Consider the following 15947-nt stretch of genomic DNA (forward strand, 5'->3'; position numbering starts at 1 on the left):
GGGGAGCAGAGGGAGAGACAGAGAGAGTCAGAGGTTGTGGGGGAAGAGGTCGGGTGGTTGGAGAGAAGGGGACGGGCCCTCATCATCGGGATTGAACGCGCGTCTAACCTCAGGTATGAAGCCGCTTGTGCGGCCTCAAAACCGTGTCCTTCACGAGGCCGAGAACCGGGAATCAATTTCGGGCGTTTACCTGAGTCACAAACTGGTCTCGATTACCGTTCTCACTCCCGCCACATCACCCGAGCGCTGAGAAATTTTTAAAAAAAAAATCGTTTTCACTGTAACTTCCTGCTGCCGAGAAACAGCTCCTGACCTCGCGGCTCGACTGGACTCTGAGCGCGGTTCACGGTACCGCCTCCCGCGATGCTGCCCCTAGCGGCCAGGCCGAGCCTCCCGCGATGCTGCCCCTAGCGGCCAATAGCCGCTCTGTCCGCTCATAGCCCGAACAGCTGCGCCTGGCCTCAGTACCCTAAGCAAGAGGAGGAAAATAACCTGTTTTCTGTTATTTCTCTGTGTGTGGCTTATTGCAGCACTCAGTTCAGGGTTAATCGGTACTTTGTCCTACATTCCTCAGCAAAATGTATTATTCATTCTTTAAGAATTTATTTGAATGGAGTGGAGAAGCCAGATTTTTTTTTCTGTTTCTGTTGTGAACGTGTTTATTGACACTCCTGGCTCCAACATGAATTCAATATTCAAAGACTTTGTGCTGGTTTAAACGAAATCCTAATGATGATGATACACGACCGTGATCAGGCCAGAAACCTGACTGAACTGTGATATTGTGTGTCCAGTGTCAATGGAAAGGCAAATTGCCCCTTGGTTAAATCAGAACTACCTTCTTCCCTTTTCCTCAAACAGTAATTCTGATCCTAAAAAACGAGCAGACTCCATTGCAAGGTAGACAAACAAGAGGTTGTAAGAACACAGCAAGCCAGGTGGCATCTGGAAGAAAGGAGCAGTCAACGTTTCAGGTATTACCCTCCTGCCATTCTAAGTTGGATCTCCCGTTGAAGAGGATTTTTCTTCCTCTCAGGGGATCATAAGTCTATAGAACAAACACAGGGTAAGCTGGAGAAACTCAGCAGGTCTGCATCCTCTGTAGACAGAGAGACAGAGTTAACGTTTCAGTCCAAGGCCACAACCCAGTTCAAAAGACAAAGGAGTTAAGGGTGGTGAAAAAGAAAAAAAAAATGCAAAAGTGGGTGTAAATCATGGTGGGAAAGAGACGGAATGGGTCCTCTCCAGTCAGTGCAAAGTAAAATTCAATGCTGAGACTTTGAGGCTGTAAAGTACCCAAGTGAAAAATGAGGTATTGTCCTTTGAGCTTGCATCGTGCTTTGTTGGAACATTTCAGCAAGCCCAAGACAAATGTAAAATGAGAGCAAGGTTTATTGAAATGGCATGCAACTGGAAGGTCAGAGTCATTCTTGCAGACAGAGTGGGATCTGTGTTTGGTCTTGCCAATGCAAAGGAGACCTTTATGGAATCCTCTTGCCAAGAGAGCTGTGGGACAGGATCTTTCACTACTTTTAAATCAGAGGTAGATGGATTCTTTACTAACAAAGGAGCCAGGAGTAATCAGGGATAGGTGTTAATTTGGAGTTGAGGCCATAATCATCAGTCATGGTCTCGCACCCCTTTTTCACAGTGGAATAGATGGATATTTGATGACTGGAGTGAACACGATGGACCAAATAGCATCCTCATGCTCCTAATTAACATGTTTGTATGATTGTACAGTTAGAGCAAATGGGAACTTACTTCAAATTCCTCTTCCACCAAAATTTGCTTGAGCTGCAGTTCCACAATGTTCTGGGTCTTCATTCATGGAGTCAATACTAGTGTTTCCTCTCATCACCCAACCACACCCAGTCTCAGCTGATCTGTCCATACCCATGCTCCCTTCTGGTTTGAAAATTGTCTCTATATTCTTGGCACATTTTCCACCCTCCATAAACTTCAAATCATAACATGCACCACAAAGTTCCATTCACTCTGATAACAGATTATGGCACATCTCAGTTGCAAAATTCTTATTCTCATTTCCACATCCCACCATGGCATGTCTCCTTCCCTATTTCAGCTTCCTCCTCCAGTTCCACAGCCTGTCAGGATCTCTGCATCCTTTAATTCTAGTCTCTTTGACTGTCCGTGCCTTTAACTGCTGCACCATTGATACCCTCAGTTTCCTGGACGATAGGCTCTGAAGCAAGCAGTTCCATGCTTCTGACACCTTGTTAACTCTCTCTTCCTTCAGAATGCTCCCTATAGCATATCTCAGAGAGTGCAAGTGTCTCCATGTCAAAATCTATTTGAAAATGCTACTATTCAGATATTTTACAGGTACCAAATAGATGTAAGTTTTATTGCTGAGAGAGGGGGAAGAGGGACAGGACTTTGAGGGGGACATTTGATATTTCAGATGGACGTAAAAATGCTCTACGGGAAGATTGGTCATTGGTTTGCCCAGCCCTTATTCTTCTGGAGCAAGTGGTGAGCTGCCTTCAGAACTGCTGGAATCCATAGTGGGGGGTAAGTAGGTACACTGTCAGTGTTGCTATGCAGGGAGTCCCAAAATTTAGATCCAGCCACACTGAAGGAACAGCAATATATTTCCAAGATGGGGAGTAGCTTGGACGAGAATTTGCAGATGGTGTTCCCATGTATCTGCTGCTCTTATCCTTCTATATGATAGAGATTACGGGTTTGGGAAGTGATGTCAGAGAAGCCTTGGTGACTTATTCAAGTGCAATGCATAGATGGTACACTGTTGCCACTGTACAGCAATTGTAAATTGAGCAGATGTTGAAGGTAGTGAATGTGGTGCCAATCAAGCTGCTTTGTCCTGGATGGTGTCAAGCTTCTTGAGTGTTGTTGGACCTGCACTCATCCAGGCAAGTGGAAAGTATTCTATAACACCCCTGACTTATGCCTTGTAGTTGGTGGACAGGCTTTGGAAAGACTGGAAGGGGTTTACTCATTGCAGAATTCCCAGCCTCTGATCTGCTCTTGTATCCATAGTACTTATGTTCAATTTCTGGTCAATGGTAACACCAGGATTTTGATACTGGAGGTTCAGTCTTGGTAACAGCATTGAATGTCATGGGACAATGGTTAGGTTCTTGCTGGAATGGAGCTTACATGACATTGCTGTGGGGATGTCACGTGTAGCAGGGAAGCTGGAGGCATAAAGCTGTGTCCCCTCAAGCTCCTTTGTCTAGAGTGTACATCCTTCAGTATTCAGGTCAGGACTAACCTTCAAAACATCAGTTGTGGCTCAGTATCTAGCACTCTCATCTCTGAATCAAAGACTGCAGTACGGTAGCATAATGGTTAGTACTGCTGCCTGACAGCACTAGGGACCCAGGTTCGATTCCACCCTTGGATGACTGTGTGGAGTTTTCACATTTTCTGTGGCTGTGGGTCTCCTCCAGGTGCTCCAGTTGCCTCCCATAATTCAAAGATGTGCAGGTTCGGTGGGTTGACCATCTAAATTGCCCATTGTGTCCAGCAATGTGCAGGTTGGGTGAATTAGCCGTGGGAAATGAAGGGTTATAGAGTAGGCGTGTAGGTCCGATTGGGATGCTCTTCGGAGGGTCGATGTGGACTCATGGGCCGAATGGCCTGCTCCACAGGATTCTATGATTCTAAGTCCCATTCTTGTGACAGAACATTCAGGCTGACAGTCCTGTTCAGTACTGAGAGATTGCTACACTGTGGAAGGCTCCATCTATATCAACATGGATGTAAAAAGATGTCACAGCAACTTTTTTTCTTTAAAAACAGTGGCATTCTTGCCAGGGTTCTGGTTCAGTAGTTATCTTTCAACCAGCACACCTAAACAAAAAGATACTCTCACAAGGATCACTATTTATTTGAGGGAGAATGGAAAGCGTTTCCTGCACATAAACTGACTCCCACAATTCCTCTTACAGTGACTACACAGAACAGTAACTTGGGATGTCCTGTTGTCACGAAGTACACTTTATGAACTCTCAGTTCGATTTTTTTTCCAAAGACAGGTGAGCAAAGGATCTGGAATGTTGGAGAACCTGGGGAAGCCCAGTTTCCAGGCATCATTCTTGAACCCAATGTTAGAACTTGGTTGGAGTGATGGAATGGAAGGGGGATTGACACAGGCTGTAAAGATGGTGCACAATTTGGAGACAGCATCAAGGCCCCAGGGACAAGAGTATGGCTGTGTATCAAAGACTCATTAGGCTGCAAAAGTGCAGGATATGTGTGGGGCAGGAGGAGAATGGGAGAGAATTGCATGGTTACACAGTGTCAGCCTTTGGGAGCATGGTATAAATAGAGGGTTTTGTTTAGAATAAACCTGTAACTTCTCAATGACTTAAATGAACAGAACTGTACAAAAGTGGCAAGGAATCAGAGTGAGGCATTGCATAAGAGCTGGAAGGGGAGGACAGTATGGGAGGACAGTACGAGGGGCCAGCTAGGATTCAGCGGGCATGGCTCGCTGCATTCTCATTATCTTTGTTGATGTTGAAGATTCATTGAAAGCTTTAACAGGCTTAATATCTGACAACTCTAATCACAAGAGACAGGAATAAAAATAGAAGTCTGTGTTTCCATTCAGACATGTGAGCGTGGGTTGCAATTCAGACATTTCCATACAGCTCACTTAAAACCAAAGAGCTGGTAAAGCTGCACAGAAAGACAGGGTGAGAGAGAGAGAGAGAGAGAGAGAGAGAGAGAGAGAGAGAGAGAGACTGGTGTCAAGTCCCTATGCTGATGCTACCTATTCACAAAGCATAGCTGTAAAAGGATGACAGTGAGGAGCAGGATGGCAACTGGTTTGTGAAGAAAGAGAGATAGACAGTAGGACACATAAAAGGAAGACAGAGCTCAGAGGGAGTGTGGTATGGACAGATTTCTCTCACGCTGTGCCTATGGAAACCAGGTTGAAATGAGGCAGATTTGTCAACAGTTGCTGCAGCCCAATGGGCACCTAATTCCCATCGTATGACTCAATGCCTAGAAACAGCATCAAACTTCACAGGCTTAAAGACCCAGACCAGCTCCTCTGGTACCAGTCAAAGACACACTCCCAATACTGAGTCTCCTCTGTTGGACTGGGTCCCCACATTATTTGCCATGTTTGAAACTGTTTTCAAAGTGGGGAAGGGAGCGGAAGAGTCTGGACAAATTGTTATTTGAAATCGCCAGCAAATGCCAACACCAATCTCCCACCCAAAAAACATCCCTTCCCAACCTCCTTCCCCTCCGCTATCCACCATACCTCACTTAAAAGGCTAACAGATCAAAAGAACAGTAAGTGTCAGCTAGCTATTCCACCATAAAAGGGCATCACAGCCACATCCAAACCCTACCCCCTAACAGGGCCAAGGTCAACAGATCTGGATCAGAAACATTTGAACAAGAGGAAACCTTTCAGTTCCTGGAAGCTGTTCTGGGGATGCTCTATTTGCTCATCCTTGCTCCACATCCCTTTGATACAATTGTGAGGATTCTCGACTCATCACAGCACAAAAGGGAGGGTATTCGGTCCATCAAATCTAGATTGTTGTCCAGAAAGATGATCTAGTCGGTGTCACTACCCACTTGGTCCCCGTGGCCCCTACAATTTTATTTACTTCCATCCAGTTTCATTCATTCCAGGTCATTCCCAATTTCTGTGTAAAACATCCTCCTCATATTTGCACCACCCCCCCACCTCTTTACACAAAGTTTTAAATCTGAGTTTCCTACTCCTTATACCATAAGCTCTTTGGAAGACAGTTTCCTTGTCTTCTTTATCCAAACCATTCATAAACTTGATCAAGTTACACAAGGTTCTCTTCAATTTCCTTTGCTCCCCCTAGAACTGCAGCCTTTCCAATCTAATCTTATGGCTAAAACCCCTAATTGCTGTAACCACTGGTAAATCTCCTCCTTACCATCTCAAGGACACTCACAGCCAAACCTGTGATGATCAGAACCTGGGGCAGTTCTGTAGTTGGGGCCCAACCAGAACTTTATAAAATGTTCAGCATCAGGAAGCCTCAAGCATTTTCTCCCCCAGTTGCTGCCCTACAGTCCCACCCACCCCAGGTCTGTGATCTCTGGTACTGCTCCTGGCTCAGAAATCACCTTCACACTCCACAACCCAAAACCAGGGGCCCCCACCCCCATGCTGGGGTATCAGTTACCCTCCCCGAACCTTGTCCACACTGAGTCAAAGGGACCACCATATAGGGGCCTCAATGGAATCAATTGTAGCAGTGCCACAGAACGTGGGATAACTGTGTTTCAGTGCCATCATAGGTAAGGTCAGCATTTGTTGCCCCTCCCTAACTGCCTTTGAACTGAATGGTTTGCTTGACCATTTCAAAGCTCAGTTAAGAATCAACCACATTGCTTCGGGTCTGGAGTCACGTAGACCAGACCAAGTAAGGACTGTGGTTTTCTTCCCTAAAGAAGATGTGAACCAGATGGTTTTTCACATCTATCTCCAATGATTTCACAATCATCATTACTGAAACTAGTTTTAAATTACCAATTTTTAAAAAACTTAATTGAATAGAAATTCATGCTACTGCGGTGGGAAGTTAATTTTCTCTCCTAGTATCATCAAGTCAGGTTACAAAGTGACTTCAAAGTGAAGGCTACTGCAGCAGTTGGCTGCCTGTGATCTGTTCAGTCAAGGCAGCATCGTGTTACAGTTACTAACAGAATCTCTCGGGGCAGAAGAATTCAATGACGTGAGACCTGTCTGTGCCACAGACAGCTAAACCTTTCCTACTCCCTACTCCCACTCATCCGCCCTATCACTTCTTACACAAGCTCTATTCAAGAGCTATTACATACAGATACCAGACAGAAGGTGGTAAATCACAAAACAATCATTTCCACAGCAATGTCTGAATTTCTGAATGGTACAGGGCCCAGCATTTGCACAACAACTTACACAAACATAGCACCTTCAACACGGTGAAACATTCCCCAGGCCACTTCACAGGAGCATTATAAAAATAACATTTACATCAAGCCACATAAGGAGATATTGGGTCAGATGACCAATCGCTCAGCCAATGAATGTTTTGAGGAGCGACTTAAGGGAGAAAAGCAACAGAGGCGAAGTACAGGGAAGGAATTCCAGAGTGTGAGGCCGAGGGGACTGAAAGCCGATGGTGGGGCAATTAAAATCGGGATGCTCGGGGTTGGGGGGGAGGTGCAGAATTAATGGTGTGGGGCCCAAAGGAAATGATGGAGATAGGCAGGGCAAGGCCATGGAGGGATCTGAAAACAAAGGATGAAAATTTTAAATTTTGAGATGTTGCTTGAGCAGGAGCTGGTGTAGATGAGCAAGCGCAGAAACGATTGATGGAGAGGACTCAGTGAGAGTTAAGACATGGGCAGCTTAGTTTTGGGTGACCCGAAGGTTACAGGAGGTAGAATTGTGGGAGACTAGCCAGAACTACACTGGAATAGTAAAGACTCTGGGAAACGTAGGGGTGGATGAGGATTTCAGGTGATGGTTTGGAGGTGAAAATAGGCCAGAAGCTCATCTCTAACATCAAATGTGACACCCAGGTTTGTATTACAGTGATTACAGGGCGCAAGGCCATGGGATTGTTTAATGTAAAGACTGGGTTCCCAATAGCATAACAACCTTTCGTAACTAGGTTTCTAGTTGGTAGGGGCAGTCTCACACACATCCAGGCCCAATCACCACATGATGGATGATAGGTAAATAATAGTGGTCTCAGGAGAACAATAGGTTACTCCTGTCAACTGAACATGGAGCAAAAGGTTGTGAAGAATGTGTTTGAGAAGGAGGAAAAGCCCACAGATGCTGTGTGTTTTTGTTTTAAAAATACTGGAACTCAGGAAATAAGCTCCATTCAACCATTGAGCCTGCCAGCTATTCATGGATACTACCTCAATGCCACTGTCCCACACAACTAAACCCCACCCCACAAGCGGAATCTTGTATCTAGAACTCCATTGATCTCGGTCTTGATGACTGTGCTTCCAGTGATCTGAGGTGAAGAATTCTAATGGCTCACTGCCCTCCCAAGTGAGAAACCCCTCCCCTCATCTCAGTCCTAAATGGCTGTCCCTTATGCTGAGACTGAGTTTCCTGGTTTGAAACCCCTCTCCCTCCAACTAGGGAGACAACCTTCCCACATACACCTTAGCAATCCCTGTAAGAGTGGAGATACTGTTGAGGCGGAGTTGGATTGCTTTATGATGGACTTTAGTCCTCCCATGATGTTTCTGATATTGGTGAGTTTTAAAGATGGCTTTTCAAACAGATTTACCACCCACCCCCCAACTTTCAAGGGGCCTGGTCTCATTTTGCAGCCTCAGCACTTTTTCTTGTTGGGGTTGGGAGTCAGTGTATCCACTTTCCCAGTGAGCCCCAACCAGCATCAGAGCTGACCAATGAGTTTTTTTTTAAATCCAGTCTCAGGCCCTGACACTAAAGTCCTGCCGATAGAAGACCAATGGCTTCTGGGTCCTACAGATCATCTGTCAAAGCCTACTGCTAAGGGGTCCTAATTATGAGACGGTAAGTCTTTTATTTTTTGGTCTCACAGGGAGAGGGGGCTGCTCAGAGGCAAAGTCAAGGGTATGGCTTTCAGAAGCCAAGCCTCCTCACCATTCCCCACAAACACATATACACAGAATCTATGCACCAGTCTGGGGACAAAGAAAGCTTCCCTCTCCTAAATCAGCAGGCTATTCACCAGTCAATAAACCAGTCACTTTCTCACCTACTAGAAGACAGGTAGTTGAGCTGGTGACACACCGAGGCCATCAATTGACCACTTAGAGACCTTCATCTCTGGAAAATCCAGAAAGCCCCCCCATGGCATTCTCCTTCAATTGCTGAGGTGGATAGAATGAGGAAAGTACCTCTGTAGGCCAAAGGCAAATATTTGGGCATTTCTTGCCACTTCCAGCAAGGGAAAAATTGTGCTCTCTAATATTCTTCCCCCAAAATCATTCATTAATTTGTAGGCTGATGCCTTGATGATCTGAACAGGTCAGTAAAGTACTAACAGATGTCCCAGTACGTATACATCCTTACTCCTTTTTCTGTTGCACAATGAGTTCGATGGGCTGATGGCCTACTCCTTCCTGCCCTATTTCTTATGATCCAAAAATACTGTGTACAACAAAATACTTTGTGCAAGAATCATTACATCATCAAATCCCTAAAGCCAAGACAACGTGACCAGTCATACTGTTCAACGAGAGAGGATTAATTGCAAATACTGTGTGTGTATTAAGGTCAAGTATTCTTTTGCTACAGTACTTATGTACAAAAAACAAAGTCAATATGGTCATCTGGCCCAAACTGTCTCCTCCCACAGACTATTCTTTCAAGCCCAGTCACAATGTTAGTGATATTGTCCCTGGACTAGTAAAGGTCCAGGTAATATTCTGGGGCCCAATTCAAATGCCACCATGGCAGATAATAGAATTTTAATCCAAAAAAAAAATTCTAGATTTAATGCTTAATGATCACTATGAAATATTGTCAATAGCTATTAAAAAAACATTTTGGTTCACTACTGTCCTAATTGGAACTCCAGACCCACAATGTGGTTGACTTTTAACTACTCTCTGAAATGGCCTAGTGAGCCATTCTGTAATCAAACCAATAAACCATTGTGGTTGTACTACAAGTGTTTTAAAAAGGCAGCTCACTATCACATTCTCCAGGACAGTTAGGGATGGGCAATAAATGTTGGCCCAGGCAGCAAAGTGCACATCCTCTGAATTAATGTATAAATACATGGTCAAGACAAGTTAGACACTCAGCAGACCAGACTCCCACAATCCATCTTGATGCCATCTCAGTTCATCTTGGCCACTGCCACAGCTGGACAACTGCAATTGATTTTATTAAGCTAGAGGCACCAAAAAGGCATCCCCACGTAACAGAAGCCATTCATCCATCTCTTCCCAGTTCTGACATCATGCCTACATACAGCGTCCCCAACTTTTTCTTCTTTATTCATTCACGGGATGAGGGTGTCACTGGCGAGGCAGCATTTATTGCCCATCCCTAACTGCCCAGAGGGCAGTTAAAAGTGAACCACACTGCTGTGGGTCTGGAGTCACATGTAGGCCAGACCAGGTAAGGATGGCAGTTTCCTTCCCTGAAGGATATTTGGGAACCAGTTGGTTTTTCTGACAATCAGCAACTGATTCACAGTCCGTGTTAGACTCTTAATTCAGTTTTTTTTTTAAGTTGAATTCAAATTCCACCATCCGCCTTGATGGGATTCGAACTCTGGTCCACAGCGCATTATCGGTGACTCTGGATTAGCAGTCCAGCAATAACACCATTAGGCCATCGCCTTTCCTGGACACAGTACTCTAGCTGAGGCTTAACTGGTGTTTTATAAAGATTTCACGTCAAGTATTGACTGAAGGAAACATCAGGAATAAGCAATGAAGTTAGTAAGATGCTAAAAAATTTGATAGGTACACTGCAAGAAACATTAGTCACACTGTTTTTAGCTTTAGGTGTTAAAGGGAGACTGGATACAACTATTACACAGCAAGAGTTGCTTCACACTGCGGCATTTGAGAGACTGATGGAAATTAGTGCTGTCTGGTTAATATCACATAATTGAAGCAGCCAGTCTCCATTCCCCTTGTTTCCTGGCACTGTAATTGTAGCTCACTCTTAAATAATCCCTCAGGTTTCTGAGGGCTAAAGCAGCTTTTGCCTGATTTGTCTAACTCTGCTTCCCGTCTGTTTAATTATACACCCACAGAACACTAGTCCCCGTCACAACCTTCTGTGTTCTGTGCCATCTGCAAGAGAAACAGAAAAAGAAGCAGAAACAGAGACAGAGTGGGGTTGAGAGAATCAGAAGGGCCGGGGGAAGAGAGAGAGGGAGAGAGTTGGGGAGAGGGGGAACAGAAGGAAGAGAGATGAGGGAGGCGGAGAGGGAAGAGACATGGGGCTGGAAGAGAAATGGAATAGAGAAAAGGTAAAGACAGCAATGGGTTGGGTGGGGGTAAAAGAAAAATGAGACAGAATGTCTGAGCAGGAATGAGATGCAAGAGGGAACACAGGCAAGATAGGGGAAGTTGCAGCAAGAATGGGGGAGGACGGGGAAGAGAAAGAGGGAAGGAAAGGCAAGAGAGAGACAGCGAAGGAGGGAAGGGAAAGAAGGCAAAGAGAGAGACAATGGAGGGGAAAGGAAGGAAAGGGATGAGAAAGAAACAGTGAGGGGGGAGTGAATGAAAGAGGTAGAGGTGGGAGGGGGAAGGGAAGGGGAGGAGAGGTGAGGGTGGGAGAAGGGCGTTTGTTTCAATTGGTGGAATGGCTTGTGTGAATCCATTTGGTGCTAACAGCAATGGAGTGCGATACCCATTGAAGATGGGGTGTACCTGGACCCTCCTTGTGCACAAAGAGATCCCATCATCGGGCAGAGAACTCAAGAACTTTCTAACTTTGGGCAGGTGAGGGAGGAGCACTGGATAGTGTGTGGAGCAACCTTCACAGGCATTGAGCCGACTGTGCTGACTCAGATAAAACCAGTTCAGTACAAGGAAGCACCCTAGGGCTTGCTAAGTCATGCTGACAGGTCATTTATCCTGGGAAAATCTATTCTTCAAGATTTTATCATTCCCTGAACCATTCCAGGATTCTCCTCAAACAGTTTGCCAATCACAAAGCACAGTTTACAGTCTTCCTGCCTAATCACCAGAATCTGCACTTTTCACTGTCTCAGGACATCCAAACACGTCATAGCCAACGAAGAGTTTCTGAAATGCGTCAATCTTGCACTGCTGAAAACACACCAGCCACTGCACAGCAAGATCCCACAACGGGATGTCAACCGGATAATTTTTTTTTGATGGAGGAGGAGTGAATATCGTCCAGCACACTCATGACAACACCCCTGCCCTCCTTCGAAATTGTGCTGTGGGCTCTTTTACATTTACAAAACAAAAAAGTGTAAAAAAAAATTAACGTGCCATTAGAAAGACTGCACCTCAGACGGTGCAGCACTCACTCTGTAGTACCAGCCTGCAAATCTGTCCTGAGGCCCCTGCTGTGTACACTTAAACAAAACAAAAATACTGGTTCTGACAGGAGGTGCTGACACTACATTCAATCATAACGTAAAACTCTCGGACGACCCACGTGAAAAGCGTGGTCAGGAAATGCCAACCTGCCCATCCGCCCCCCTCATGGAGCTTCCCCCTCCCAACCCCCGTAAGTGAATGGGACTTACAGTAATTAACCAAGTTTTGAAACCCGGTGGTAGACGAAATCCCTACCCCCCCCTTCTCTATTTTCCTGAACGGGTCTGTTGATTTACGACGGTGAATCCAGGCCCTTCCAGTTGCAGCCCCTATCCCCCAAGATCCTGAAGTGACCTGGTTTATAGATAAGGCGTCACGTTGACGGTACACAGACCGACCGCAATGACCTTTCGGTTTTATCGTTCAGCTCGGGTCAGTTTATCCGTGTTACTGGGAAGGCAGCTGCCAGCCTCCATCGATCCACTGTAGCAGCGGAAAAAAAAGATCTCCCAGGTTCTGATCTCTCGTTCACACAATGGAAACGGGTCCAACGAGGGCCGGCAAGGGAGGAGGTTCCTGCTTTGGATGATCACTGCCTCCCCATAGACCCCTCCCCTTGATCTGCCTATTTCACCCCCCCACCCCGTTCCCACCTCCCTCCCCCAAGGCGACAAAAGACGACTCCTCCCGGGACATCTGCTCCCAGTGACGATTACAGCCGAGCCTGGCTTTTAAGATTCTCAAGACTCTGCCACGGATAGATGCAACGACAGCGTTTACACTCCCTCATCAAAAAAAAAAGGGGTCTCTTTTAATACTGTTTCTGTTTAAGAGTCAGAGAGAGAGAGAGAGACACACACGGGGCATAAGAGTGAATGAGCAAACAAACGATTTTAAAATAAAAAAAAAAGGGGGGGCACTGCGATTTCACTTCTAACAAAAAAAAAGACTTCCGAGTGAAGCTGATCAAATACGAATGCGGCGGGCGATGATGCCTCACAGGATTTAGCCTTTGCCGCAGTTCAAAAACCCCTCAGAGACAAGGGCCCACAGGAAGGTGAACACAGCCCTTGCTCAAGCGGCTCGATTCGCGCAAGCCCTCCGGCGTTGGGAAGGGAGAGAGTGGTTTAGGCAAGGAACTCCAGTCGCTCGGCCACCCTCGACAGCGGATTAACATCCAGAGGAGGTCGGGGAGGGGATTATAGGGCTGGAGGAAGTTATGGGGATACCACACGGTCAGGTTTAGGCTTGGGTTGGGCCGGGGGGGTTGCGGGGGGCTGGAGGAAATCGGAACGCAGAGAACGAAGCAAGACTTCTTTCCGTCCCAACGCCCCACTCCCAGTTTCAATCCCACTCCATCCGGGGCAGATCCCGTCCTGTTTACCCCACTCCGCAGTCCAAGAGACTGTGCCTACCTTAGCTTTCGAAATCAAAAGAGAGAATTCCCTTCTCCTGCTCAGTCTTCGCTGTTTCTTATCCCAAACTTACTTCCTGGGGTTTAGTTGAGTTTCACACCATGAGGCAGCACTGAGAAGACACCAGCGATGACGCGTCTCACTCACATCTACTGTTCCGCTAAAATTAACAAAGAGAGATAAACCCCTCCTCCCAGTCTCGAAGATGGGCGGTCACTGAAGTGCCAGTTTTTATTAACCCTTTAGGAGTCAAAAGCGACCACCAGTGTAGTCGGCCACAGCAATTCTGCAATGGTTCATTCAATCTTGCCCAATAGTGTTGGGGGGTTTGAACCCCCTCCCCCCAACAAATCACAGATTGGGATGTGAACAAAGCCAGACAGTAAAAACGCAAAACAAATCACAGAAATTGAGCGGCACCTACATTTGTTTTGAGAATGGAACAAAACAGATTTTTGAGAACAAAAGAACCATCTGCAAATAAAATTGGCAAAACAAGACGAGGGTGCCATCAGAACGTTGAAGGAAAGAACCAATTCGGACTTAGACCGTAAAACCCTTCGGAACCCGTCGGGTCTGCTCCATAATTCAATGAAATCACGATTAATCTGAAAATGCACAACTCCACTTCCCTGCTTTATCATCATTACCCTTGATTCCCTTACCGATAAAACAAAACTGTCTATCTTAGCCTCGAAAATGCTCAACAGTCCTAAATGGTAAAGAATTCCACCCATTCACCACCATCAAAAAAAATTATCCTCATCTCTGTTTCAACCCTTTATTCTGAGATTATGCCGTCTGGTTCTGTACTCTCCCACAAGGCAAACAGCCTTTCTGTATCAAAGACAGAAGTCACCGGAAAAGCTCAGCAGGTTTGGCAGCATCTGTGAAGAGAAGTCAAAGTTAAGGTTTCAGGTCTGGTGACCCGTCCTCAGAGCCTTTCTGTATCTACCCAGTCAAGACCCCTAAAAATCATGTATGTTTTAAAAAGATCACCTCTCATTCTTCCAAATTCCAATGATATTCAATCTCTCCTCATAAAACAGCCCCTCCACACCCAGGATCAGCCTAACAAAACTTCTTTGGGCTACCTCAAATGCCAGTATATCTTACTTTAGATAAGGGGCCCAACATTTTTCACAGTATTCTGGCTGTGGTCTGACCAATGCCTTACATAGTTTTAGCAAACCCTCACAACTTTTAATAAAAATAAAGTACTGTGGATGCTGAAAGTCTGAGACAAACACAGAGAATGCTGGAGAAACTCAGCAGGCCTGGTACAGAATCATAGAATCATACAGTACAGAAGAGACCATTTGGCTCATCAAGTCTATACTACCAAAACTACAGCAGCATCAGTGAAGAGAGAAACAGAGTTGGCATTTCGAATCTGATATGACTCATTCTTATCCTGAAGAAATTGTTTACTTTCCCAATTGTCTGCTGAAGTTCGATACTAGCTTTTTTGTGATTCAAACACAAGGACACTCTGATCCCTCTGCACTATAACTTTGTGCCGTGTTTCTTCATTTAAATAATATTCAATTCTACTTTTCCTGCTAGAGTGCATTACCTCATATTTTCCCATATTATAGTCCATCTGCCAAGTATTTGCCCACTCTCTTAACCTGTCTATATCCCTCTGTAGACTCCTTGGGTCATCTTCACTACTTGTCTCCCCATCTATTTTTGTGTAATCCACAAACTTAGCTGTCATCCAAATAATTTATATATTGAAACTAATTGTGATCCCAGCATTGATCTATGTGGCACTCTACTAGTTTCAGGTTGTTATCCCAACTCTCTGTCTTCTGTCAGTTAGCGAATCCTCTATCCATACTAATAGATATTTCTAAATCAACCTGTTTAGATATGTTATAATACATGTCTAGGGCAGCTGGGACTTAAATCTGGACCTACTGACCCAGTACTAGGACACTGCCATTGTGCCATAAGTGCCCTCTCACCATGCTAATTTACTGCCTCTAACACTATGGGCTCTTATTGTATTAAAAAGAAGCCTTATATGCAATATCTTATCAAAAGCCTTTTGGAAATCCAAATACATGACATCTACTGGTTCCTCTTTGTACATCCTCCTTATTACCTCCTCAAAGAAATACAATAAACTTGTCAGCCATGATTTCCCCTTCATGAAGCCATGCTGACTCTACCTGATTGTACTAAGAATTTCCAAATACTCTGTTATTACACCATTTATAATAGACTCTAGCACTTTCCCAGTGACAGATGTTAAGCTAACTAGCCTACAGTTATCAGTTTCTTGTTCCCTTTTTCTTTTTGAATAAGAGTATTATATTGGCAGTTTTCCAGAATCTGAAGATTTTTGATAGACTACTACCAAAGGATCCATTATCTTTGTAGTTACTTCCTTTAAAATCCTAAGATGTAACCCATCAGGCCCAGAGGACTTATTGGCCTTTAGCCCATTTGTTTCTCTGGTTCATTTTCTTTAGTGTTAGTTATTGTATTTACTTC

The 15947-nt window shown here is 45.0% G+C and overlaps 1 protein-coding gene across 3 annotated transcripts in view; it reads right to left on the minus strand.

The window, feature by feature from the left end:
- The window catches only part of pcbp4 (poly(rC) binding protein 4), a 38203-nt gene extending 24570 nt beyond the window's left edge, over window positions 1-13633 (minus strand). The window contains exon 1 of one of the 3 annotated variants that reach the window (XM_048606586.1): window positions 13519-13633. The gene's annotated coding sequence lies outside the window, so the exon portion shown is untranslated. Of the gene's footprint in view, window positions 1-190; window positions 465-13445 lie in introns of those variants that run through there. The other 2 variants (XM_048606585.1, XM_048606587.1) reach the window with 2 other exon arrangements.
- Between the last annotated feature and the right edge of the window lie 2314 nt (window positions 13634-15947).

The sequence above is a fragment of the Rhincodon typus genome, chromosome 16 (genome assembly GCF_021869965.1).
Source record: "Rhincodon typus isolate 14 chromosome 16, sRhiTyp1.1, whole genome shotgun sequence".
NCBI lineage: Eukaryota > Metazoa > Chordata > Chondrichthyes > Orectolobiformes > Rhincodontidae > Rhincodon > Rhincodon typus.